Source organism: Corvus brachyrhynchos, unplaced genomic scaffold, assembly GCF_000691975.1.
Source record: "Corvus brachyrhynchos isolate BGI_N302 unplaced genomic scaffold, ASM69197v1 scaffold95, whole genome shotgun sequence".
In the NCBI taxonomy this organism is placed as follows: domain Eukaryota; kingdom Metazoa; phylum Chordata; class Aves; order Passeriformes; family Corvidae; genus Corvus; species Corvus brachyrhynchos.
In genome coordinates, this window is record NW_008238347.1 from 1,024,483 (window position 1) to 1,051,372 (window position 26,890).

Here is a 26,890-nt window from a genome sequence, read left to right on the forward strand (position 1 = left end):
TGGAGTGCCCATCCCTGGATGTTTCCAAGGAAGGGCTGGAGGTGGCTCTCAGAGCTCTGGGCAGGGGACAAGGTGGGGGTCAGGCACAGCTTGGACTTGATCGTCTTGGAGGGCTTTTCCAACCTCAGCGATTCTGGGATTGCAGAGGGTCCCTGCGTGCTCCCCTTGCAGGAGGGTGACTCTGCAGCCACTACAGAAGATGTACTTGAGATGGTGAATTGCTCTCTGAACGCAGGAGGAGAGGGGGACAGACCAACAAGGTGGGGAGTGCAGAGCTCCTTGGCCTTCCAGGGCAGGTTGTGCCTCTTGGGGAGAGGCCAGGCCGTGCCCTGAGGAGCTCTCAGCCCTCAGAAAGGCTGGCAAGCTTTTCAGTGAGATGAGAGCTCCACGAAAAAATTAAATTTGGCAGTGACAGTGCAGTACTTAGGTTCCTCTCAAGTAGTCTTGAGATATAAAAGCGTTTCTGTGGGAGTTCTTGGCTGAGTGAGAAGGCTGAGAGCGGAGTCCAGCAGCCTGTGGAGTGCTGCTGCTGTATTTGTTGCATCCTTGTGTTGATGGCTCGAAGAGGAAAGGGTGGCCTGAATTTGTGTCTGGGCATTTCTTGTGCATCCACTCACAGAGCAGGGGTTCTCCTGAGGGGCTGCTCTGGAGCTGGGAAGGGAGTCTGGAGCTGCCAACAAAGCCCTGAATGCAGAGGGAAACTGGGTGCACTGGGTGCTAAATCAGCAGAACTTCTGTTGGTGCTTCTGTCTTCCTCCTCCACAGCCCCAGACCTTTGGGATGGAGCATTTCCCATCCTGTCCTGATGGCTGGGATGGATGGGCACTGTGTCATGGAATCCTGGAATGGGTGGGGTTGGGAGGGACCTTAGAGACCAATTCACTGCACCCCCTGCCTCGGGCAGGGGCACCAGGCCAGGTTTTTAAGGAATGGGTAAATCAGATCATCTGGGCTCCAGGAAAGAGCTGCCCCAGGTCCCTGGGGATGGGGAGCAGGGAACAAGGGGAAATTTGGACAGCTTCCCATGGGTTAGGATGTGCTTCTCACATCCCTGTCTCCACATGGCTGTTAAGGAATGTGCTGTGTCCAGCCATGGACAGAAACAGTGGAACACCTGGGACAGCATTTGTGGATGTTGCTGAGAAAAACAGCTTTATTTCTGCAGAGGGAATGTTATTTCTGCTCTCCCTAATCTCCAAAGGCGAAGCTGTCTGTGTTTTTCAAATAATAAACCCAAGCATATTTTGCATATTATATACCCAAGAATATTATGTTTTCTTCTGTTGTTCAAGCAATAACAAATTGAATTTGAGGAATGCTGTTCGTTTTGGCACAGTTTCAGAGAGAACATTCCAAAGGAAAGGAAATCCTTCAAGGAGAAGTGGAAGAGGATGAAAGCTGCTGGGTGCTTCTCCCCATTTCCACGTGCAGAGGTGTCCTTGCTCAGGGACATGCAGGGGACAAACCCCAGGGAGTCGGGAAGGCTGAGCTCCAGCTGCACGACAGGTAAAGCCAGGCTGTATGGAAACATAAATATTTTCTATGTGAATAGAAAAATTGAAGGGAAATCTAAGAATATGTGGGAGCAAAGGCTTGAAAGACATCTCAGTGGAAACTCAGCTCATCCGCAGGCTGAAGAACAAGCACAGAACATGAGGAATAATGTCCCAGGTTATGGAGGAAATCTGGATTTAGAAGAGGTGGCAATCCCCTATAGTTTATACAAATGTCACCAAGTTTTTTAAAAGTTAGGACATTTTGGCATCAGCTTGACAGAAATAGAAATTATTCCATCATTAATGCACAGCCTGGTTTGCCAGCAAAGAGGAGTCTGGAGGAGCTCCGTGTCCCCCTGAGCTCCTGGAGTGGTGACACGAAGTTCTGTGGTTTTATTGCAGGAACGGTAAATTGCAGGAGTCCTCTCGATGGGAACCTGCGGACTCTGTGGCTGCGTTCCCTGTTTTCTCCATCCCAGTGAGGGCTGTGCCTTCACGCACACCCTGTAGGAGCAGTACGAACTCTGCCAAGGCCCCGAGGTGCCAGCAGCGTGCGTGCTGGGAGCAGGAGCAGTGCGGGTCTGTCCTGCCCAGCCGTGCCAGCGCTGCCAGCATTCCCTGCTGGGTGAGGCGGGAGCTGGGAGCGCTGGAGCAGCAGAGCTGCGTTTCCAGAGAGGAGAGGAGGCAGCCCTGGTGCTCCGCTGTCATGGCAACGAGGCCGGGAACGCCGGGGATCAACTGCATCCGAACATCCCAGCCCTCACTTTGTGCTGGGATGTGCTGCTCACTGGGATGGCCTCAGCTGGGAACTGGGCTGGGTGCCAGCGCTCCCCGCCACGGAAAGGACACTGCTGGCAGCAGAGCTTTGGAGGGGAGTTGATGGCAGGGCTCTGCTCACCAGAGAGGAGAGGTACCGAACGCGCGGAGGGGACTGCTGCTCATCTGGGACCAGCCGCGAGCTCCCACCACCCTTCTGGCCATCACCAAACGTTCAAAACCACCTGAAACCCGGGATTGTTAATGCTGGGTGCTCCTGTTCGGAGGTTCCTCCTTGGATCCTCCTGCAGCTGTGCCCAGCTGTGCCCCAGCCGCCCCGGGCACCCCTCACCATCCCGGCTGGCGTGGAGGTCAGGAACTGGGAATTGCAGGAGCTGCTGGGGGTGGAGGGGGTGTCACTGGGACGAGTCCTGGCTGCCACAGAGGAAAACCTGACCCATCCTTGGGCTGATCTGGGTGGGCCTGCCTGGAAATCCCCGGAAATGGAGAATTAACTGGCAATTCCATCCCTTGGGAGTGCTGGGCTTTGCACCTCAAAGCTCTTTTCTCCACACTCTGCTGCTGAACTCTCCTAGATAAACACTACCATTAGGTAGTCCTTTAAAACCTGGTTTGGGAGCATTTTTTGTGATTCAAATAATTCTGAAGGACAATTTTTTATATATGGCATTGGTCAGCTTGTGGATGTGACAGCTTTTTTAGCAAGAATGACTTTTAAATTGAAAATATTGAAATGTTTGAGCAGTTGAATAATGGTCATAGTTTTCCACACCTGGTTTTTCCTTTGATCGCACACCCTGTCCTTAGAAAAGGGTTTAACACATTTTATTTTCTTTTTAAATATAAGGGGTTTTGATGAAGAGAGCATCTTAAATACGTCCCAGTGGTGAGGTATGAGACCTCTGTGGCTGAATTTGACCACCCACACCCCCAAATCCCACCCTGGTTTCAGTTCCATCTTCATTCAGTGTGAGAGTACACTTGGATTTATGTGACACCCCTGAAAAAATGGGTTTATAGTGAGCACAAACAGAAACTCATCAGGAATTGATCCTTTCATCCAGAGCAGTCAAATCTTTTTCTCCTCTTTGCCTATTTTCACACCTTTCTCAGCTCAGAATCGAGGGAACCAATCTAAGCCAACCCAGACTGCCTCAGAACAAATGGCTTTTGTTGTCTCCAAGTCCTTTAAACCCAATTTCTAAAGCTGTTTTTTAATTTAGTTTGAAGCTGTTTTCCAAAAAAAAGGGATGTTTTAGGAAACTCCTGCAGATATTGAGAAAGGAAGATTTTCACATAGTTGGATTTTACATCTAGATTGGATTTTATTGGATAACCACTATCTTTCCTAGAAAACATCCCTGCCTTCTGCCTGGTCCTTGTTTCCTGGTTTGGATTTTCTCACCTGTTGAGAAAGGAGTTGATGAAAAAATGTCAATATTTTAATTGTCAAAAGAGAAGAATCGGAAGTTTGTTGGGAGATATTTAGCACTTGCTGGGATGTTTTTTATTTGCTGGATGTTTCTATTGCTCTGTAAAGAAATTCCTGTTGGAGAGGTAACTCTGCAGAAGTGTGAGGAGCTAATTCACACGGTGATAAAATAGTTATGGAAATGAGATGGGGAGGGCTCATTTATCTGAAAGATTACTCGGGAATGGCATCAATCACCAGGATTGGATAATGAAGCCCTACTGGAAAAGCAATGCTGTGGCCCCTCATACCTGAGCACAGAGAAGGGGATTTACCAGCTTCCTGTGGGGATTTTATATCTGCTATAAATAGATGGCACCAATATTATTTTGCAGTTAGCTTTGCCTTTGTGCAGCATGGGCAAATGATTGGGTTTGCTGGCAAAGCTCGGTGCTCTGGAAAGGTCAGGACAACAACAAAAAAAACCCAAAAATTTGGCATGGAATTAAAAATAATATAAAGTAATATTTTAAGATTGAACATAATATGTATAATATGCAACAAGTAAATTAGTAACTCTGAGATGTAAATAGCACAGAGTGCCAGGACGGTTTGTGTGGGAAGGGACCTTAAAGATCCTCACGTCCCTCTACACTTCCACAGCTCACTGAGCAAAAATTGGATGGCAAAGGCCTGGAGCCTGGCCCTGATTTAGCTTTAGCCCATCCATCTTTGCCTACAAACCAAAGCAAAACTTGCTCCATGTTTTTCATGACAAGGGCAGAAGCCCTGAGCTGGCAGTGGGGACCAGTACAGCTTTTCTTTGGGATGGGGAGAGGCTCCAGCTGTGGGGCTGTGCTGCCTCCATCCCTCCAGAGCACAGGCACACTCGAGGGGAGATTTAGATTGGAGATTGGGAAGAAATCCTTCCCTGGGAGGGTGGCCAGGCCCTGGCAGAGGGTGCCCAGAGCACAAAACTCAGTAGAACTCCCCTCCTCCTCAGAGCGTGGCAAAAACACTCGAGGGGAGATTTAGATTGGAGATTGGGAAGAAATCCTTCCCTGGGAGGGTGGGCAGGCCCTGGCACAGGGTGCCCAGAGCAGCTGGGGCTGCCCCTGGATCCCTGGCAGTGCCCAAGGCCAGGCTGGACATTGGGGCTTGGAGCAGCCTGGGACAGTGGGAGGTGTCCCTGCCATGGCAGGGGTGGCACTGGATGGGCTTTGAGGTCCCTCCCACCCAAACCGTTCTGGGATTCTGGGAAGTCTTTGTCTATCAATCAGGTACACAAACATCAAGGGATGGCAATAAATCACACCAAACCTGTGAAGAGTAGATGGGATGTGCAGGACAGACCCAGCTGATGCACATGGTGTTTATTCAGCCAGTCATTAAACATCTGCCCCAGAGCAGCTCTGCAATACATCCTTCCTGCAGGCTGACCCACAAGATTAGCTCCAATTGCCTCTCTCTATTGTTTTTAAGCATCCCCCCCCTTTAATTTCTCATTGTTATGGGTTTAATAATTTTAAATTTAAATTTTAAATAGGTTTAATAATTGGTTTAATTAGTTACACCTCTCCAGCTGTAGAGAGAGGGAGATATGTGATTTTTCATTTTGTGCCATGCCGTGCTCTCAGGACAGTCTGAGTGCTGAGGAGAGACTCCTCAGAGATTGTTCTTTTGATTTTAATGCAAAACTCTGTGCTCACGTCACTGAGGAGCAAGTCTCCATAGCAAGGAGCTGTGCTGGCTCAGATCCCCTCTGCAGACGGCTTCAGGTGGAAAACAAGGCAGATGATCTAAATTGGAAGTAATAGGTAGGAATGTGGGATGCAAGAAGATTGCAGATGCACCCTGAACCTGCAGGATTAATGAGTTTGTGCAGCTGCAAAATTCTGCCTGGGAGAGCTGCTAAAAGCTCAGGCAATGAAAAGCACAGGTACTTGACCTTTAGGACCCCCTATTAGGTTGTAGCATTTTTAACGAGAGGGTTAAAAATGCTTATTTGTAGGCTGGGGGAATTTTGGCCTGAGATCTGAGAGACTTTCCTGGGAGGCCTGTGACAGCCTTTTCCCTTCTCCACTCTGCACAGAACCCTTGCTGAAGCTGTTCAATTCAGGCAGCCATACATCCTTCCTCAGTCTCTTCTTTAGAAGGTAGGTGAACTTTAATATTTAAACTTACAGGTATCTTGCAAAATTCAGACTTTCCTTTTTATGGCAGGGGAATCCCAGAATCCCAGAGCATGGGTGGCCATCAAGCAAACCAAGGCAGTGTTCTGATTAAATCCCAAATCCCCCGAGTGCCCCTGCCCAGCCCCGGGCTCCTCCTGTGGCTGGGAGCCTCTCCCTGTTCCCTGTGAGGTGGGAAATTCTCCTTCTCACCTTTCTCCACGTAGGCCTTATTGATACCTGGCTGTTTGCAGCCCCATAATTTATGGCAAGCGGAGCACTCTGCTGGAAAGCCAAACACACAAATGCCGGCACGCCGGGTCCCGCTTCAGATGTTTTGCAAATACAGATGAGGTAAGGAAAGCCATAAAAGCTTCTGAGGCCCCTTAATTTTTCTCCTTTGAATCATCTATCATAAAACCTCGCCGGAGATGGGATGTGCTCACTCAGAGGTAGAGCTAATGTGCTCTTTGATGCTGGTGTTTGCGAAATCTCTGCCTTATTAGCAATAAATTCCGGGGCTGTGGCTGGCCTGGAGGAACGGAGACTTTTGCCAGCCTGTACATTGTAGGTGGCACTTGATAAATGCTGCCCAGGAATGCTCTGGAAGTGGTTGGGTGCTGAGCTTGAGGAGAGGAATCACCAAAAACTCGGATTTTGGGAGACAGAGTCTATCACAACAAAGCAGGGAACGCGCTGCTGGCATGCAGCTCCTGCCAAGTATAAGCTGAAACCAAACTGGCAGAAACACCAGGGATTAATTTTTTTTCAAAAAAAGCTCCACTCTTTGGGTGTAAAAACCTAGAAAATCTGTTTTTCTTGCTGTTTCCTGTTCATGGGACCTGCCAGGCTGCTCCTAAACGCGTGTGACACTTTTCCAGCCATGGGCGAGGTGTGATCCCGAGCTCACGTTTGGTTGTGCAGTGCAAACAGGGCCACAAGATTTCCTCCCACACAAATCTCTCCGGCTTTTGCTGTTCCTGAGCTTTTCCCAGCAGCATTTAACAACTGTGCAACGTCCCTGAAGCTACAGGGATTGAGATCCTCAATGTGGTGGAAGTCTTTCAGGGAGGGATGGAAGGGCCGGGCATCCCAGCAGTCTGAGATAGCTCAGGACAAGTAAATGAAGAGTTTTCCTCACTTCTTGCCACCCAGGCGGTTTTTGGCAGCTCTCAGCATCCCCTCACAGTGGGGGAACGTGACAGGGTGTTCTACCCCAGTGGTGGATGTTTCTCCTTGTGCAAAATCCGGGAGAATTAAGGTGAGAACGTCGTGCCTGACATTGAAGGGACACTCAGTCTATACTAACTGCATTCCTGGAGGTGTCATTTGGGAATAAAAAGTATAAATTGGCTGATAAATAGTGATGCATTCTCAAAAAAAAAGAAAAATCATACTTTTCTTGATTCAGCTCTTGGAATTTTTGGTTGATATCTGAGCTCCATGGTCTGATCTATCTCCGATTCTTCCTTTCTTGTCTAGATGGTTTTATTAATTGCAACATTCTCAGCTGTTGTTCTGTTTAGGCAATAGAGAATAATTCAGCCTGAAGAAAATTAATTTTCCTGTTTCACGTGGTTTTGTGTCTCTTTTTTTGTTTGTTTGTTTGTTTCTTGTAGTTTTTAAATGAATTCTAGAAAATAGCAATGAAAATATGGGAGGGAAGTCTGAGGTAAACATTGATTTTTACAGTGCAATAATTTATGGTACCAACTTAATAAGTGGTGTGACACGAGCAGCTCACCCCCCATTTATCATGCATTGATAGTTTGATTCCAGAACTTTTAACACCACTGCTCGCTGTGACATAATAAAGGACCTGCCAACATTCCCATTAAAACCATGAGATTTTAGGAGTTCTGCTTCAGCTATAAATATCAGTATTTGGAATCTATGAATTATTTTGCAGAGTAACAACCTCGGAATTACTTGTTCCAGCAACTATGAAGAAATAGGACTTTGACATTTTTGAACTTCAGGAGGACATCTCCCCCTTCCCAGAAGAAAAGGCTCAGGGTTGCTTTTCATTATGTCCACCAGCAAAAGTTTACCAACTCGGAGACAGCTCCTGAGCTAAAATAAATCACTTTAATTCCACAGATGGCAAGGAGGAGACAGCAATTTACATTAAAAGGTCCTGATGAGAGCTGTCTGGAGCTGGGGCTGGCTGGCATAATGGCTCCAGGCTAATCAGACACCTCCAGGAGCCATGCTGTGGTTCTGGGCAGGGAAGGGAAGGGCCAGAAATAGCAGCTGACTCCTAGGTCTGCTCTCCATGGCCCAGCTCAAGGACTTCCCAGACATTCTGGTCAGCAAGGTCACATGGGAGCCTGGTGACTGCCAGTCTCTCTGCAGATCAGGATGTCAAGTCCAACTATTTCTGCCTCTCACATCCCTTTCTGCTTCTGTAAGGGATGCTGTGGAGCAGAAGAGCCCCCCTGACACTCGGGGCTGGCTGCCCTCCCTGGGCTGTGCCTGGAAAGCCTGGCTGGCACACTCAGCCCTGCTCCAAAGGTTCTGGGGGATAGCCAGGTGCTCCACACCTGCTTTTCCCAGGGAAACCCACTCCAGGTAAGCTGGGTGTTAATAATTCCGGACACAGGGCTGGGTTAGAGCCCAAGGGCTGAGACTGCTTCACCTTCTGCAGAATCCCACTGGGACAGGGTCCTGTAAGCTCAGTGCTCGTTTCTCATGGAATCATGGACTTGCTAAGGCTGGAAAAGGCCTCTGAGATCAAGTCCAACTGTTGATCATCAATCCAGCTGTTGGACAGCCGTGGCCATCCTGGTACCTGTGGGATTTGGTGGGGAAGTGTGAGGAGGTGGGGCTGTTGTTCTCACCCAATGGTTTCCCATTAAAACAGTTTGTTTCCATGGAAATTCCTATGGGAGAAGATGCATTTGTTCCCAGAGCCAGCCCACAGAAATGAGGTGCCCCCGGGTCCTTCCAAGGTGGGGCTGTGCTGGTTCATTGGCTCCTCACACTGTGGCTGTGGGGTCCACACGTGGCACAAATGCTCCCACAGGAAGGGGACATTCCTGGAAATCCACAGTGCTTCAGAGCACCAGGCTCTCCTGCCAGCATTCACCAGCAGCACCATGGAATATTTCCTCTCCTTTGGCCTCGGACCTTGGTACTCAGGAGAACATGTAATAATAAAGGAGCTCTTCAGCCCAAAACCCATGTCCTCCCTTCCATTCCTTCTGGAAAATCCAGAAATTCCTCTCATAACTGAGGGCTCAAACAGCTCCACCTGCCAGGTTTGTTGGTTCAGGAACCCCTCAAAAGGGATACATGGAAAACAGAACTTGTGGGTAATGGGATAATAATGAAAAATAAGTGAACTGGTGAGCTAAATTCTATTTATAGCCAGAGTTTCTAAAGAATTGTAATAAAAAGGGTGTGTGATTGTTTGTCTTAGCTTAGGCTGTAGGGATTTAATGTACATTCTAGAAGTCATTAAACAATTTTGTTGGGGCACTTGATCTCCATGTTGATACTTTATTACCACAGATCACTTGGAAATGGGAAAGAGACCTATGAAATTGGAAAACAAATTACAGTTTGTTGGGTTTTTTTCAGTAACTAGCTCATTTTAAACCCCATTTTTAGCAAGAAATAATGACTTGCTTTATTTAGAGACTATTTAAAATGCTCTCGAGGTATCTATTGAATATCTTGACATCACAGATAAATCAGGAGCAGACTCAAAATTAGCCCTGCACTGTTCTATATTACAGTATGTTCTGTATTACAGTTACATTATCCAGCCCTTGTACAACGCACCTCAGAGATGGCAGTAGAGACGGGGTCTGTTCCCAAAGCTCTTTCTAACGTATGGTCATCCTTACCCCTGAAAACCTGCCAGGATTTGTCTCTGAGGCACAGAGTTGGACATCTGTGTGTGAGGGGGTCTCCAGCAGGCTGAAGGTGCTGGGGTTTGCGGTGTTTTCTGGTTTGGTGTTGTCAGTGCATTATTTATATATCCAAAAGTAGCCAGGAGAGAGGTGGATGCTCATCTGAATTTTAGGGTAATTGAACTGACCTAATTCCTGTCAAAAATAATCAGGATAAAACCTGCACTATTCCAAGATGGAAAACTGGGCACCAGGGTCTGGTTGTTGGGGCTGCTCCAGGTGCTGCTCCTGTGACCTGGGGAGGCTGGTGGAGGGTCAGGACTTGCTTTGTGATGCCAGAACCGTTGAGCTGCTTCCTTGGTTAATTAAAATATGCACCATTAACAGTTGACTTTGTGCCTTCCCAGACTAGGCAGGTCCTTACTGGGATGAACAGGGTGCTTACTGGGGTGAACAGGAGCCTTTCCATCACTCCAGTGTCTGCTTCAGCTCTCGCTTCTCCCCTTTTCCTGCCTGTGATCCCTCATCTCCTCCAGGCTCTGGTGAGATTCCCCAACCCAGGGAACTGCACAGCCTTTGGGATGGCAGGGAACTTCGCAGGGCGTGGGTTTCCCAGCGATGGGCATTCACTACGGCTCTCCCCCGGCCAGCGCTTGTCCGAGAGCCGCGCCTTGGCTTCCCGAGCAGCTCGGCTTAGGCTGGGCTGAAGCAGCTCCCCCCGAGCAGGCCTGCAGGGTTAATCCGAGCAGCTGACTCCGGCAGGAATTCTCGAGCGCTCCTCGTGTTTGCTGCTGGAGAACATCGGTAGTGCCGTGTTAAACACGGAGGGGAGCGGGAGCAGCCGGGCTGGCCCTGCTGGGCTGGCAGCACCAGGCTCCGCTGCCGGCATTCAGCACCAGCACCACGGAATATTTCCTCTCCTTTGGCCTTGGACCTTGTTACTCAGGAGAACATGTAATAATAAAGGAGCATTTTGAGTGATTTAGTTAGAAATCCATCAGACTGTCAGACAGTCTGGTGGCATCAATAATTCCCTATTAAGCCCTCTACACCCATTATGGTTTGTGCTTTTCCTTTTCTTTTTTTTTTCGAAGTTAGTTTCCAGGCAACCAGTAAGAACTGAATTGCATTAAGCTATTAATTCAGCCTTGCACGCCAGCTCCAGCTTCTGCAGCCCAGTTCTTCCTCTCCTGTACAAGTTTCCTCCTAAAACCCTTTTCATTGGTTTAACCTTCAGTGGTGCCCAGCCCAGAGAACTGGTGTTGAAATGGCAGGGTCTGGGTTGGGTTTGGGTTTCAATACTGGCTGGTGGGGGGTGGTTTTGAGCAGAGTTCTGAGGTAGGTTGGTGTTGGTCACCATAAAATACACCATGATCCCCTGGTGTGTTCTTCATCACCACATCAGAGATGGCCTCAGTAAGGTCTGAATTAAGAAGATTCTTGGGATTTGAGGGTGGAGAGGCCCTGGCACAGGGTGCCCAGAGCAGCTGTGGCTGTCCCTGGCAGTGTCCAAGGCCAGGTTGGACACTGGGGCTTGGAGCAGCCTGGGACAGTGGAAGGTGTGGGATGGGATGGGATGAGCAGAAGCAGAGTCTCATTTTTGTAATTTGTAATTTGAACACAGGCAGATGTTATGTCAGAGATCCCTTCCTTTCAGGGGAACACGTGGATTTAAGAACGTGATTTATTAATTAATCCTTGTATGGGCAGTGCCTGTGCAGCAACAGTGGAACAGTAAAGAAGCAGCAGTAATGAGATGGAACCACCCCGAGCGTGACATGAAAATCCTCGCAGAAGCTAAAAGGAGTAATTTGGGTGTTGTGCTGCAGAGTTAATGAATGTAGTGCTGGAGAAAGGAGCTGCACTGGCAGCTTGGGAATGAACTTCCCTGCTCATTCCCTGAAGCAGGGCAGGGAGGCTGAGCCCATTGGTTTTCCTTCCAGGCTCAGCTGACAGGAAGCTGCAGAAGTGGGATGGAGATCTGGGCTGCACTTGCAGTTGTGGCTGATAATTACAATGATGAGCTATGAAATCCAACCTGGACTGAGCTGTGCTGAGCGGTCAGAAAGGTCCTTCACCATTCCCCAACCTGTGAGCTTTGTCTCAGGCTTTCTACTGGGGTCAGTGACTTGTGGAAGTCACTGGAGGAGTTGTGCTGGGGATTTTTGATGGGGCTACAATTAGAAAAATCAATCTTAAGTAAAAGAATTTGTCTTTATTCACAGCCAAAAAATAACAAAGAAATTTAATAAATAAATGTAATACTCAAAAAAACTGAAAGTGAAGCACCAAGAAAAAGCCATTTCAGATCAAGCTGCCACAGCTTTTTAAAAATAGTTGACTTGGGATAGAATTTTAAAAAGTGATTTAAAAAGAAAAATTACTAAAAAAATAAACTACAGTTTTGAGCTCTTTCCAATTTCTGTCATTAGAGATCTCTGATATAAGTCTGAATCACAGAGGTGACAAATCCAGGCCCCAAAAGGAAACCATATCTTCATCAAACTTCGCTGGAGAAACGAAATTATTAAAGGTCTGCTGATTATCAGCAAAGCACATAATAAATGCTCTTCCCTGCAGCAGCCATAAGAACTTGGATAGTTAAAAAGGGGTTTCATGCCACACTGGTTGCTCAGATTTTTTGGGACAATTACAATCACCAGTGTTTTCCCCTTACATTTATCACTAGGACAGGGATGTGTTGCCATCCTCAAGGGCTGTGGCTCTATCAGCAGATCCAAAAAACCCCTGTGGTCAAGATGCTGAATCTAATCCCATTCTCCATTTCTGGGCCATATTTTATTAAACATTTTCATCACTTTCAACTGTGCATTCATACCTCACCAGATTTATATCTGTAATTAGGGGATCGTTATTTACCAGCTGGTAAAAAGACACCTTTCAGCAACATAATTCAAATGTCAGGAGTTACTGCCAGTTCCAGATTAGTACTACAGTTATTTCTTTGGCTACAGGTTAGGAACGTGGCTGCTGTCAGAAACCTTTGGCAATGGTTCAGAAATACTGGGAAACAAATACTGGGAAACAACTATTTGTGTTTTTCTGAAGAAAATCAGTTGTATGTGAAAGAAGGTGCTCCTTCTCCAAGACCTAAGTTCGGTAATGAGTTGTTTTTATTTAACAAAGTCTCTAACAGATGGTGTTGCTAAATTTTGAATATTAGGGCTGCTTTTGCAAGAGGCCTCCACACAGGCTGATGTAGCACAGAGGAGGTTTCACACTTCAGCTCGAGCTCAGGGCTGATCCTGTGGTCACTCCTGGGGTTGGAGCCACCCCCGGGTGACCCCCCTGTGTCTGCAGCCACTACCACCCAAAGCACTGCCCCGGGAGGGGACCCTGGTAGTGACCCCAGGAAGACGGGGGTGCTTCAAAAACAAATATTTATTGTGTGTGCTCTGTAGGAGGAATCACAGAGTGATGGAATGGGTTGGGTTGGGAGGGACCTTAAAGGCTGCCATGGGCAGGGACACCTCCCACTGTCCCAGGCTGCTCCAAGCCCCAATGTCCAGCCTGGCCTGGGACACAGCCAGGGATCCAGGGGCAGCCACAGCTGCTCTGGGAAATCCATTCCAGGGCCTCCCCACCCTCACAGTGGCTGAGCTTTGTGGATCAGAGCAGTTTCTGGGTTATCTGAAGTTATTTTGCAGTTGGATTCTGGAAGGTCTGTGCTCAACACCACCTTTATGGTCAGTCCTCTAATCCCACCAAAAAACCCATTACATTGAGACACTGTGTTTTCCATAAATCCACATTTCCTGGACAATAAGAAGCAAACAGTGGTGCTGCCAGCTGAGTCTAACCAACATCCTTCTTGTTCCCTAGGGCTGAAATCCTGGAAACAACCAATCTCTCACCAAATCCAGCATCATCGGTGTCACCCCAGCACGGCCACTTTACAGATGTCACCCTTTGGTCACCTGCCCATGCCTTTGGTGCTCCAGCAGGAAGGTTTGGGCTGATGATGGTGAGACACTTCCCACGCTTGTTCAAACCCAATTTATACCCTTTCTTTGGTTGGTACCACTGCTCAAACTCTTTGTTGTGCTTCTATAAATGCTCTGATCCTTTTGAAATGGGGGTCAGACATTTGCTTGGTTTCATTCCTGCAAAGCTCTCCCGGTATCAGAGGTCATCCCTGGCTGTTCAGTCATTCCATGCACTCAGAACTCACAGAAGGACAAAACCTTCATCATTAAAATTATTTTCTCCATAAGCAACACAAGATGGTGGGGCTTTTCCAACGTGGGAATGCAACTGATGGAAATGAAGGGTGACTGTGCACGTGTAATTCAAGGGAGTAGCTTTGGGGAAACATCAGCCAGGGGAAAAAGGAAAAGAAATTTGAATTCAATTGGATTTTAGTAACTTCAGCTTGGGTTTGAATCATATTTACATGCTTTTCCCTCTCTCCTCTGTTTGCAAGTTTTATTGCTATGGTTCTCATGTCTTGGAGCGATGTGAATTAGTGGGTTTGTTATTGCTGAGAGGGAGGGGAACTGCAGCAGCAAGAAATGAGATCGTTCCCTGGAGTCCTACACAGGAAAAGTGTGGAAAACCTGGAGCTGAACCCAGATCCCAGGAGACACTGAATGGCCCCAAAACGTATGGTGTGGTGGGCCAGGAGCTGCCAACAGGAAGCTCAAGTCAAGGTTTAAAACTCAATTAGCATGAAGGATGTGATGGAAATGGGGACATTTAGGGCAAATCCTCCCTGCCTCGCACGGAGACCCAGGAGCTTTGCAGCTTTCCTGTTTTTGCCTTCAGCGGTGCCCAAATGTGAGAATTTTGTGCAGTTTCAGAGCGAGGATGAAAGTGAGAAATCATTTAACAGCCAGAGCTCCAATGGGAGCATCAGCAGGAGCTGGATTGATGGAAATGCCCCAAATTGAGGGTGGTTTCAGGGTGATTGTTTTTACTGTTGGTTGCAAGCTTTCGGTGAAAGCTTTTCTGAGGGAGTATTTTGGGACAAGGCAAAGACTTCTTGCAGGGTGAACCAAATATGAAATTACAGTTCTTTAACAGTAACTGCACTCGTAAATGAAAAATATGATGTGGCACAGTAAAAATAAGACCATTGTCCTGAAGTCTTTGTCTGTGTCCTTTAAAGTGTACTTTGGGGATTAATCATCAAACAATTGTGTCACAGCAATTCAGCTCAAGTGGGCTTTTGCTTATATTGCAGCCTTAGATTACACACTCATTGTCAACTAAATAGTTTTAAATAATGCAGCTGTTTAACTTGCCTGGTTTGGCTCTTGGCTGGCCGGTGTTTGCTGGGTGATCTTTGCTTCTTCACCATCCTGTTCACATCCACGTTCTCTGGAGGCCTCTACAAGAGAGGTGCAGATTCTTCCTCTCTTTGTAAACACATGGAATCCAGCCCATTTCCATCTTCTCCAGACCCCAGTCCCACACTCCCACTGCATTTGTGGTCTGGAGCACTCTCAACACACAGCAAAATGACCAGGGAAAGGCACTGACTAAAGAAGGACTTGAGAGCCAACGTGGAGCCCTTGAGCACCAAGGACAGTGGTGGAGCTGGAACAGGTCTGCTTCCCACAGGGAATGTACTAATGGTCATTTTTCCCATCTCCTGATTTTTAAGACTGTGTTCATAGAATGATCAAAGTTGAAAAAGACCTCCAAGATCATCAAGTCCAACCTTAAGTGTTCCTGAGATATGAACGATGCCACAATTTTATTGGTATAGAAATGGAAAATGAACTCCAAAACACTCTGATCTAGAGAATTCCAGCCGAGTTCGGGTGGGAATTAAGCAGGAGAAGTTTCAAGTAATTCATGTTTGAAACGCCTTCATAACTTTTGCTTCATAAAAACAGAAAGGGACATAAAGTGATGGTAAAAATTCCCATTTTGGAGGGGGAAATTCTGCTTCCTGGCAGTGAGGATAAAGGAAATTTGCTGTGTTTGAAAAGGATTGTCAGTGGTTACTTTGATTTCAAATGTCAACTCAGGGCATCTTAATCCTGCCCACTCTAGAGCATTGCTTTGATGGGAAGCTGGTGATTTATGGGATTGAATTAGAGCTCCTGTTTAGAATTAATGTCTTGGTTAGAAGCACTAAAACCTCCTGCAAACTCCTGTGGTTCCCCAGAGCCAAGGCTGGGCAGGCTCTGCCCTCTGGAAGTGCAGGGAGCTGGGAGCTGCCTCTGGTGGCCTGGGGCTGCCTTATGTAACCCCTGCTGCTGGAGTTACCGAGTGTAAATGGAAAAGTTGCAGAGGAAACACAAGAAACACAAGAGATTTTTTTCCTCCCTAAGTGCTCTCACGGGTTTGCCTGTCTTTTACTTGTTCCTCCTTCTCCAAAATTCCATTTTTTTCTCTTTTTTCCCCCCTCAAAGAACATGAAAAGGAAAATTGCTAATGAGTCCAACCACCAGAAAAGTTAAGGGATGTGTTGAGGACATGGGTTTTTCTCCGTGGTTGTGGCAGAGCTGGAGCCCACACGGAGTCTCCAGCCAGCACTGCCCTGCACTTATCAGCCCTCTCTCTAATTAAATTAACTGTCTGCAATTAACACACAGTCCAGCATCACTCTTTTAATGCATCTTCTGGTTCCCCAAACTGAATTGCTTTTAATAAAAACCTTATAAAAAGCAAATTTATTCTTGTCTACTCACGCCAACCCTGAGCCACCATTGGTGTGTCTTAAATATTCAGTTTGATTTAGGCAGAGTTGGGCCCTGAGCTAATGGAGGAACCAGAGTGGGAATAGAAGACAACTTCTAAACTTAGAGATAATGCAGAGCACCATCAAGGTGGGTCATTAAAGAGGAAGGAGAGAAACTCTCCAAGTTTAATACAAAAATAAATGATGGGTTTAGCACTGCTTCATGAACATTGCATTTCCCAGTAGTAAAAGCTTCTTTGTATCTGGGTCAAGAGAAAAAAAAAAGTAGCTAAAATTAAGAAACACTTCTAAGTTTGGGGTTATTAGAAGTAAGAGAGGTTCAGTGAGAAATTCTGGATTGTCAGTGGTGCAAATGAGGTTTTCCTGATGGGCTGGTGAGTTTGTGTTGGACTTTTTTCTTAAATATTTGCAAGAAAATTAAGGGCAGCACCTTGGTTCTGCAAATATGGACATCGGGTTTTCCTCTTTCATTAGCAGGACCAATATTTGCTGAACTGAACCTGTGACCCCCAGGGGAATTCACAGAGAGAAGGGCCAGGGATCTTCCACTGCAGCGAGGGTTCAAACTGGGGAGAGTGGGAGCTCTGCACTGGGTGCTCTTAACAGAGCTAACGGGGGGAAATTATTGAATTGGGGACCTTTTCTATTAAAATACACCAGTGTTTGAGGCAGAATGTGTGTTTCACCCACGGAGCTCCTGACTGTGGCTTTCTGGCTGACATGGGTCTTGTTTCTCCTCCTGTCTGCCTCTGCTTTGGTGCTCTCAAGGGCTCCTGTTGCTTTTGCTGTTCAAGCCTGGTGCTGTGCCCCTTGCTAGCATTGCTCAGCTTTATATTTGGAATTTGATATCCATGGAAATATGTGGAAATCCTTCTAATTTTTGCAAGCCCTTATTTAAATGATAAGTAATTAATTCTCCACTGTGGCAAAGCTCAGCATCCCTTCCTAAAGGTGTTGCATGTGCCTCTGAGGGACATTCCTTACTTCAAAATTCCATAACCCAGAGGAAACACTGCACCTAAATTTGAGGGTTGGATTTGGTTGGTCTGTGAGCTGTAAATTCCCCATTACCATGTCCACAGATGGCATGAGTCACAGGCCTGGCTTTTCCAAGAAATTCCATGTTTCCCACCTGATGGAAAGCAGGGAGAACAATTCAGAGTGATTCTCAAAAGCCCCTACATGGACCAGTTCCCTTGGTTTGGAAGGGTTCTGTGTGATTTATTAGTCAGAAATTCCATCATATTTTGTACCATCCTTCACAAATCTCAGCTCCAATTTCTTCCCTTCTCAGAGCTGTCTTGTGAATAACAAACCCCACATTGTTCTTGTGTGTGTTCTTCTGAATTTATTTCATATCATCTTCTTACAGGAAAGGAAAAAAAAAAGCAGCTCCTCTCACTTAGCCCCCTTTGGGACAGCAGCCACAGATGAAGAGCAAGCAATCAACATGTCAGGATAAAATTAGATTGCCACGGAGTACAAGGTTTGATCCAATATCTGTATCAGATTTGGGTTTCAGCTCTGCATATCACAATAAAACAATCCTTGCTGAAGGTGCTCGGCACAAAGCAGCTCCTTTCACATCTGGGGAAAGCTGGGAAAGGGGCAGGCTGAAATTGCCTGTTTGACACTATTGCCTCAGTATTTAATTGTGGTTATAAACGAGGAATGGCTGCAGGAGGCCCCTCTTGCTGTGTTCTCAGGGTGAGCCCAGCTCTGGCTTCAGGGTAGGGCCGAGATGGAGCCAGACCAGGGCCTGCAGCAGCACCAGGAGCTCGGGGAGCATTTCCTGCACAAATCCCCCCAAATCCCCCTTTCCCATGCTCTGCTTTTCACTGGGGGCTCATTTTGAAGCAAGGAAAATGGATTTATTTCAGATAACTGAGACGGGAGATGGGTCTGGCAGCATCCCTAACATGATCCATCATCCAGTCCGGAGCAGAGCCAGCCCAGAGCAAACCTTAGGGCTGTGTCCAGCTGGATGCTGGGTCCTGAGCCAGGCCCTTCACTCTGCAGCTCAGCCCCTGCTTGGTGACACGGCCACAGCCCTTGGGGACAGCTCCAGGAGGGCCAGGGGCTGCATTACAGCTTGCACAGAAAAGAGCAACATTCTGACACAGGTTTTCAACAAAATGCTAAGTAGTAATTCCAAGAAATTATAATACTTGTTTCCATTTAATTGGAAATTTAAAATATTCATTCAAATATGTTTGGTTTGGGTCAGACAAAGTGTTTTGGCTCCCCTGAAGGACCTAAAAGAAGCCAAGTGCCAACAAATTGGAGAATGAGAGCTCTGTGCAGACATAGCCACCTCTGTCCATGCTGTATTTCATAAAAGCCTTTTTCTAACTCTTTGTGCCTCTTCCACCAGGTTTGTGGTTAACAATAATTGCCTCCCAAAGGGAGTCATGAGCATGGCTGTGGTTTGGATGGAATTTTTGGGAGGGTATTGAGGCAGTTCCACTCTTTAACCCTCAGGCATTGCGATTTGTACCGCGGCGAATCCTGAGCCATCAGAACGCACTGCTAAGGGCAGTCCTCGATTTGGACTAATTGAGGATAAAATCCATTTTCTCTGGGTGTAAAAATATTGATACACACACACAGAGCCTGTTTGTAACCCTTGTGGCCCACTTAATCTCCTGTGTAAGGAATTTGACCTGGTTCCGCTTGTCCCCAGCGCCAGGATCCGTGTGAGGAGACGGCCAGGATGTCCTCTGTCCTCGTGTTCTTTAATTCTCCACACTGGCTCCCCCTGCTCTGCCAACAGATTTCGAATTAAGGCTCCAATCTTTGAAATTAATGAGTTTTCATCGACCTCAGTGGAAGTGGATCAGCTTTGAGACTGGCAGGCCACCCCGCCGGTGCTTCACTAAAAGTAGTTCACCTACTTTCAGACAATTCCTGCACCTGGGAGCGCCTCCTCTGAAGCCCAGTCCTTTGGAGCTCATTAAAGCCTCCATCAGTGCCCTGCTGCTCCCGACAAAGAGGGTTAAATAATGACAGTTTTGATTTTGTCCTGCAGTAACTCCAGGTTATTTTGAGTTCCTTTCTCTACTCCTTTAGCTCAAGCAACCAGTCTAGAAAGCTCTTATTAGCCCAGAATTTCCTGAGAGAGGAAATTCAACACCTGCATTTCCCAAAGCCCTAAATGGGGCTTGAAAAATCTGATTTCAGTCATTACAATAAGGAGGCATCTCAAACAGAACAACATTATTCGAGCAGCTCATAGGCGATGGAGATGTTCCCAGTCCCTGTACATTGCTTTTTCTTTCTGTGGAAAACACAGTGAGTCTTGGAGAGTCAAACATTGCTGGGTAGACCCTGAGCTCAACCCTGTGCTCCCACACCACGTTCCCACCCACACCTTGGAGAGGCTTTTCCATGGCCCCACACGGTGTGGTTGGATGGAACAAGAGCCATCAAGGACCCAGCTGTCCTGTGCCCCAGCAACCTGGGGGTGATGCAGCATGGCACAGCATGATCCAGTGCTGCCTTCCCCAGAGATGAGCACCAGGATCTAGAGGCCCACAAGGTGAGCACTGAGAGAGGTGAAGCCAGGGAAAAATTCATTTCATGGAGTATAATGGGCATGGGCATGGAAGAAAGCCATGGTTAAGTACCAGAAAATGGGCAAAAGTCATGATTGTCTGATATTCAATTTATCAAAGCAAGTGAATAAAGGTAAAAATCTGTACCCTAAACCCACATCAACAGAAAGGAGCTGTTAGCATTACCTGGGGAGACAGGGCTGTCGATGTATTTTGCCTGAGTTTGCTGTTGTGGTACACAGGGGTAAAACCTTGCACGGACCAGGCTTGCTACAAAATGAATGAGGAAGGACATCGAGGGAATAAACAAAAGACATGAGGAGAAGATCTGCACTGGTACAAAATGTGCACAACCATGACGAGTCCTTAAAGAAAAAAAAGTGAAAACTTCATTTACAAAGAGCTCTCCTGACTTCTGTCATAAAATGTTCCAAAACAATCTCATGACTCAATTCCTGCAGCCATTGAAGTAGGAAGAATTACATAAGATCCTTGCTGTTTGCTTTATTTCATGCTTAACTCATATTCCCAATGATTCATTATCAAGGTTTGTCAGGATTAATTAAGCAGAGTGCCAGCTGTGATAGGATTGGCTACCACGGCACCTTCCTGGGTGGGGACTCCACCAGCATCGCTGCTCCTGGAGAATTAGGGAATAGCAGCCAGAGTTTAGTGCTTTGGGGCTAACTGGGCTGGGCTGGTCCAAAGGGGAATGTCTTCAGTGCCTAAGTTCCTCCTTAGCAGGAACCGGAGTTTTCTGTAACTCCATTACAGCAAACAACAAAATCTGTGAAGTTCCCAGGATGATTTTATTTCTCTGGTAAAAGCAACCTCTCTTCAGTTCAACAAAAATCATTAAATTCCCAAAAGGATACAGTCTGAAAGTCAGGAAGGTGTGAGTGTGGAAATGTGTGGTTATGGAAGGTGTCCTGTGGAAGATGTGCCTGCCATGGCAGAGGGTTTGGAATTGGATGGGCTTTAGAGTCCCTTCCATCCCAAACCAGTCTGGGATTCCATGGTTCTGTGACTTCGTGTCCAAGCTTTTAATGCTGATATGAAATGAGCAGTGGGCTCATAAACTCTGGAAGTAGTTTCCAAACCAAACCTTTCTGACCTGTATTTGGTACAAGCAAAGTCATCCCTCAGAGAATCCCTGTGCTGTTGAGCACACCATGCTATTAAAAAAAGAGTAATTAAGAGTAATTAATTTCTGGGCAGCAATGGCAAAATATCAAGGACTCCTTTACAGGGATGTGAGCCAGGGGGGTCCATTGGCACTGCAGTGACTGCAGCTCTGCCCATCCCAACGGGATCCTCTTTGGCAGTGTCCAGGCTGCAGCACGGGATGTGGGGGAGCAGAACTGGCCCAGGAACAATTCCAGCTTGGTGCTGTCCGTGCTGGGCTCTGCAGGATGGATGGTCCTTTCCAAGGAGGCACTGGGGCTATTTCAGGGGAATCCCATCCAGAGGCTGGCAGGAGGAGGATGCCTGAAGCTTCACAAGGGTGTGTTGTGTGTCCATCTCCTCTGAAGGGGACCAAGTGCCATGCCCTAATCAGGGGCTGGGACAGATGTCACCAGTTAAAGGCGTTTTTCAGGAATATAGAAAGCATTTTCTGTCTGACTTCTTTGGGGGAAAAAAATCTGTCAAATATTTTCAAAGTGTTTTGCTTAAAATCTGGCAAAGCTGTGAAGGACAGAAAAGGGGCGCTCATGGCTGGGAGGGAAAAGCCTCTCAAGAGCATCCTGAGTGATTCCACCAGCTTTAATGACACTTTGTCCCTTAGAAAAGTCCAGGCAGTGCAGCCAGAAGGGGAGGAGGAAACCTGCCTGTGCTGGCTGGGCCCATTTATTGTCTGACATTACAACACTATTATTATTTGGAGAAAGCTGTCTTATTTAATTATCCTGAATGTGCAATTCCATCATTTCCAATTCAGCATTGGAGGAAGATGTTCCAAGCATCAAGCGAACCAAAATATTCTTAGTAAATAAGTAGCTGAGAGAATAATAAGTGTTTGGAAAGAAGAAGTTATTGTTCCCTGTGAGTGGCAGCGAGCTTAATGATTTGGCTGGAGTGCCCATCTAATAGAGCTGCCTGCTTGAAAGATTTGTGATCTCCAAGGAATGGTTTGAAAGTGTCTCCTGTGCAATTGATTGATCCATTCCTCTCAAATGCTTGGATGGCTTTCAGAGCCCGGGACAGGGATTGATGGGGCTGCAGGGGGTGGGAGCTCTCTGTGGGCTGGTGGGAAACGCCGCGAGTCTCCTGTCCCCGAGGCAGAGGTGACCAGAGTGACCTGAGCTCCTGTCCAGAAAGGGGGAATTGCTGAGAGCTCACCCAAAACTTCCTCTTGGGAAGAGCAAGGGCCTTCCTCCCCTGCCATTTGGATCTTCCCCTGGTGGTACCTGACCCCTGCACTGGGACTCTTTTGTCTAACACAGAGCCACAAAATCATTGAGATCTAGGTTCAGATCATCAATCCAATGGTAAACCTGGCTGCCAAGCCCAGATTGGATGTTTTGGTTTCCAAAACATGTTTTTGGCTTTAAAACTGATATTTACGAAATTTTTGATTTGATTCTGAATTTGTTTTTGGTCATTTCTGAAATGGTCTTGTTGATGGAGACAGTTATGGTTTGAAAACCAAAACAAATTAATGAAGAACCCAGGACTTGTTGACAATGTTCTCCCCTGGTTATGCTGCAGGTTCTGTGTAGGTCTGGTGGTATTTTACATAAATAACCTGCATTGAAATTACAAAATTCACCATCTCTGCACTTGCAAAAGCTTAGAGTGTGGGGTTCTTTTATTATTATCAAAAATTCCTTTTCCAGGGTGCCGAGCTCCTCATGCACAGGATACGACAGAACAGAGAATAATTTACAGTAAAGATCAGAGCAGTGGCACCTTCTGCCCCAGCTGCTCCTTTAGCACAGAGCCTGCTCCCATGGACAGACAGCTCTTGGAAGGTTCATCCCTTGGCAGCTTGGCCTGGTCCCATCGTCACCAGCTTGGTCTGGTCCCAGTGCCACCAGCCTGGCCTCAGCTCATGGCCAAGGGCTGCTCCTCCTCTTCCCAGAGCCTTTTGCTTCCCAAAGCAGCAGCAGCCAGGGCACAGAAGGCAGCAGTCGGGAGGTGCCTGGAAATGGAAAACAACTCTGTGTGTGATGTTGTGGGCCTTTGAGAGCATCAAATGAAGGGAAATGTTTCTCTCCATGGGATGGCTGAGGTTGGCTCTCAGAGCTGCTTTGGTCTTCCACAGGGTCACACCAGTGTTGCAACAGAGAATTAGGCCCGGAGACTTCATTTAGCACAACGTGTTCATTGCAGTTTTTTCTTGGAAACAATCCATAACGTCTTGTAGGTTTAATAGCTTCATATATTTTATAAATTACAATCTATTTATAATTTTAATATACTTTAATATTTTAATATTTTATAATTCAATAAGCTACAAATACAAAAATAATGTTTCTCTTACATAAATAAGGATCTAGCAAGGTATCTAAGCGACCATATCCTTGAAGGGAATTTGCTGTCCCCTGTCCTCCCTGGAAACCAGAGCCTCACTGACACCTTCTCTTTGTAAACAGCAACAACAAAGCCCCAAGTTAAGGATCTGAGCTTTTTGCTGGCCTCTGCTCCAAAAATCCATTATTTTCTGAACACCAGATAAGCAGGAGCTCTGGCTGCTTTCCCGAGCCTGACTTCACCCAACAAATTAATTGCTTGTACCACGTCCATTACAGTTGTCCAAGCTGACCTCTGCCTGCGCGGCAGCCTCCGCCACATCTCCAATATTTGAAAGATTGTTTTATTCCTCCTTCCTGCTGCTCCATCACTCTTTGGGCTGCTTCCACTGGTCGGCCGTAACAGGATTTTGTGTTTGCTCTGCCAGCTGCCCAGATAAAAGCAATGTTTAATTATACAGCAGCTCTGACAGGAGATCCTCCTGCGATGGAGATCACGCCACACCCCGAAGGATGCCAGCGACGAGGCTGCTTCCTTCCTGGCAAAGTCTGCTTATCCAGTAGCAATTTGGCTGAATCCATGATCTTATTTGACAGGCAAGTTAAGAAATGGTTGTGAATATTCTCTTGGATGTGTTTAACCAACATTTACTTCTAAACAAATTCTCTTGCTAAAAAGAATAGGCTTGGGTTGGGTTTGTTTGTTGGGTTTGGTTTATTTTTCTGGTGAATTTTTGGTTTGTTCTGTGGTTTTTAGAGTTTTTTTGGTGAAGGAAATCTCCACAGGGGACATGGAGTGTCCCCAGCATTGCAAAGCCTCAGGCAATGGGAGGGTGCTGCAGGTGGAGAGACACAGGTGGGACTTTGGTTCTGGGTGCCTGGGCCTACCTGGAGTGGTAGCAGTGCATCAAACCCCAGTGCTGAGCTCCCTGCAGTGTCGTTCTTTGGGTGAGAAAAGCAGAATTGCTTCACTCGTGTGCCAGGAGGTCTCCAGCCCATGCAGGTGTGAGGACAGAGCTCCCAAGGCTGAAGGTGAGGAATGTGTTCAGTCTCCTGTGCTGGGAGCTGGGTCTGGCACACGAGTGACTCACAGTGAAGTGAAACACAAACGTCACACTGCAATGACGTTCCCCATTTCCATATGCTTCTGTCAATATTCTCATTAAAGACATAAAATGCTGCTTTACTGCACAGCATCCCCTCCTGAGCTGTTCAGGATCACGGCTGCAGCTTTCCTGGGAGCATGTCATACGTGGAAACACTGCTGGCTCTGAGAGTGGCAGGGCTCAGGCTGGAGTGGACATGACTCAGTTTTCCTCAGGAACTGCTGGTTGAATGCTCTGAGTGTGGCTGCTGGGCTGGGCTGGGGGGGAGGGGAGGAATTCTTTAGCTGCAGTGGGACAGGGGATGTGGCTCAGCACAGGTGTGACAAACTCACTGCTGGGTTTAGTCAGTGCTGCCTCACCCCAGGTATTCAGCAATCCCAATTAAATCGCAGAATGACAGAATCATTTTGGTTGGAAAAGGCCTTTCAGATCATGCAGTCTGATACCTCTCTCAAGGAAAACAGCAGTGAGAGATGCACAGGCTGTTATTATATTTAACTTCCTGTTGGAGAGGGCCAGATTGGGTGTAGGTAGCTCAGAGCACAGAGTGGATGGAGCTCAGGTACAATGAGAGGAAGAGTACTGCCAATTTGAAGAGTTCAACTTAAAAGGTAGGAAATTGAAAACTGATAAACAGGATTTTCCAGGAGATGCCCAGTGGTCCTTGTTAGCACAGCAGCCAAGTCCTCAGCAAGAGTGGGAGAGGGACTGGGTACTTTTATGGATATCAGGAGTATCCAGAGTAATGATTACCGTATCAATTTTTGTAATGTAATTAGAATAATCTTCAATGCTTCAGGGTTTAAAGAGATAAAACCAGGAAGAGATTAAAGATATCTGCATACTGCAAAACTTTGTCCTTTTCTTCTGATACCTCTGCTCCTAATCCAAGACAAGCTGCTGGGCTGGGCTGGACCCTGGGTCTGCCTTGATCAGCTGTGGCAGTCCCTGTGCTCCTTAGGGAATCTGGAGACTGGTTCTTTGGGTAAACCAAGGTGTGAGGAAGAGCAGGATGAAGTAGAGAGCAGATGGGTTTTCTGTGGCTTTGGGAGGACAGAAGTTTATGTGATTATATATGAGTAACTGCAGATTTGCCCAAAGGGAAAAAAAACCAACACAAACCAGGAAGCTTTCAAAATCATGGGGCGACTTTCTGCAAAACAGTGAGATTTATTAGAAGAAGTGATTTATCTCCACATCCTTTCTGAACTGGAGCACTTAAGGCAAACTTGAGGCTCCAGAGTCAGAATCTTTCATAATAACAAACAGAGGTAAGATTCTGATTGAGGACCTTTAAGTGTGCAAGAGGTAAATAAGCATAAAGAGCTCTCCCTGAGTGTGCACATTGAGATGGAAAAGAGGATGGAGCTGGTGTAACAAGGAAGAACTGGGAAGGAAATCCTACTGTGCAGCAGATGAAGTGATGTGAGGAGTTGGGATGTGTGTGCAAGGCATGGGGATGGGTGCTGCTTCAGCTGGGCTGAACCCTGCTGGCTGGGAGAGGAGTGGGAGTCTGAGAGCACTATGGAAAATCTCCGAGGAACTGGGTGGTCCTTAGGGTCCCTTCCAGCCCAACCCATTCTGTGGCTGCCAATGTAAAGGGAATCACCTTTTTAAGATGTGTGGGTGATTTGAGGGTGGGGAGGCCCTGGCACAGATTCCCAGAGAGGCTGTGGCTGCCCCTGGATCCCTGGCAGTGCCCAAGGCCAGGCTGGACAGGGCTTGGAGCAGCCTGGGACAGTGGGAGGTGTCCCTGCCCATGGCAGGGGGTGGAATGAGACAATCATTAAGGTCCCTTCCAATGCAAACCACTCTGTGATTCTGTGACTGGGCTGTTATGACACATGGGGTGCTGCTGGCCCAGAGTGTGTTAGGGGCCAAATGATGAACTGCAGCTACATCTGGTCTGGTATTTATGAAGGAGGAGTTGAAGGTTGTCTCCAAAAAATGTGCTTGGTCTGATGGGAGCATCTGAGAGATGCATCCTGCATTAGTCTGGAATTGGGAATGTGGCAGGGTATGGATTGGCCAGTCAGAAGGGAATGGCAACAGGTGGTGTCCCTTTGGGTGCTACAGTTTCGGGGTGAAGGGAACAAAACCAGGATGTTCCAGCATCCTCGAGATCTGGGTGTGCAGAAGAAAAATGGGTCTGGAGATCTTAAAATAGAACGAGATCAGCTGCATTAATTCGGGTTTGGGAGTACGGGGTTACATCCAACATCCAAACTCCTCCTCCTCCCCACCGGCTCCACTGGCACCCACCTCGGCGGGCGGAGGTTCTCGTTCCCATGTCACAATCCAGATTGCTGCTTTGGATGCCCTGGGCTGGCTGGATGCTCCCGCTGTCCCCGGCTGTCCCCGAGCCCCGCGGT

General features: G+C 47.2%; 3 long non-coding RNA genes across 3 annotated transcripts in view; 2 read left to right on the top strand and 1 right to left on the bottom strand.

The window, feature by feature from the left end:
• The window catches only part of LOC108446957, a 4,689-nt gene extending 3,189 nt beyond the window's left edge, over window positions 1–1,500 (top strand). Inside the window, exon 3 of the long non-coding RNA XR_001862299.1 lies at window positions 1,337–1,500. This is a non-coding gene — a long non-coding RNA (uncharacterized LOC108446957). The remainder of the gene's footprint in view (window positions 1–1,336) is intronic.
• A 12,057-nt stretch (window positions 1,501–13,557) lies between these two features.
• Window positions 13,558–25,620, top strand: LOC108446968. Its single transcript, XR_001862313.1, has 2 exons — window positions 13,558–13,697; window positions 17,758–25,620. It is a non-coding gene; the product is annotated as an uncharacterized LOC108446968 (long non-coding RNA).
• On the bottom strand, window positions 22,731–26,884 carry LOC108446967. Its single transcript, XR_001862312.1, has 2 exons — window positions 26,781–26,884; window positions 22,731–23,081 (listed from the first exon to the last, which is right to left on the bottom strand). It is a non-coding gene; the product is annotated as an uncharacterized LOC108446967 (long non-coding RNA).
• Between the last annotated feature and the right edge of the window lie 6 nt (window positions 26,885–26,890).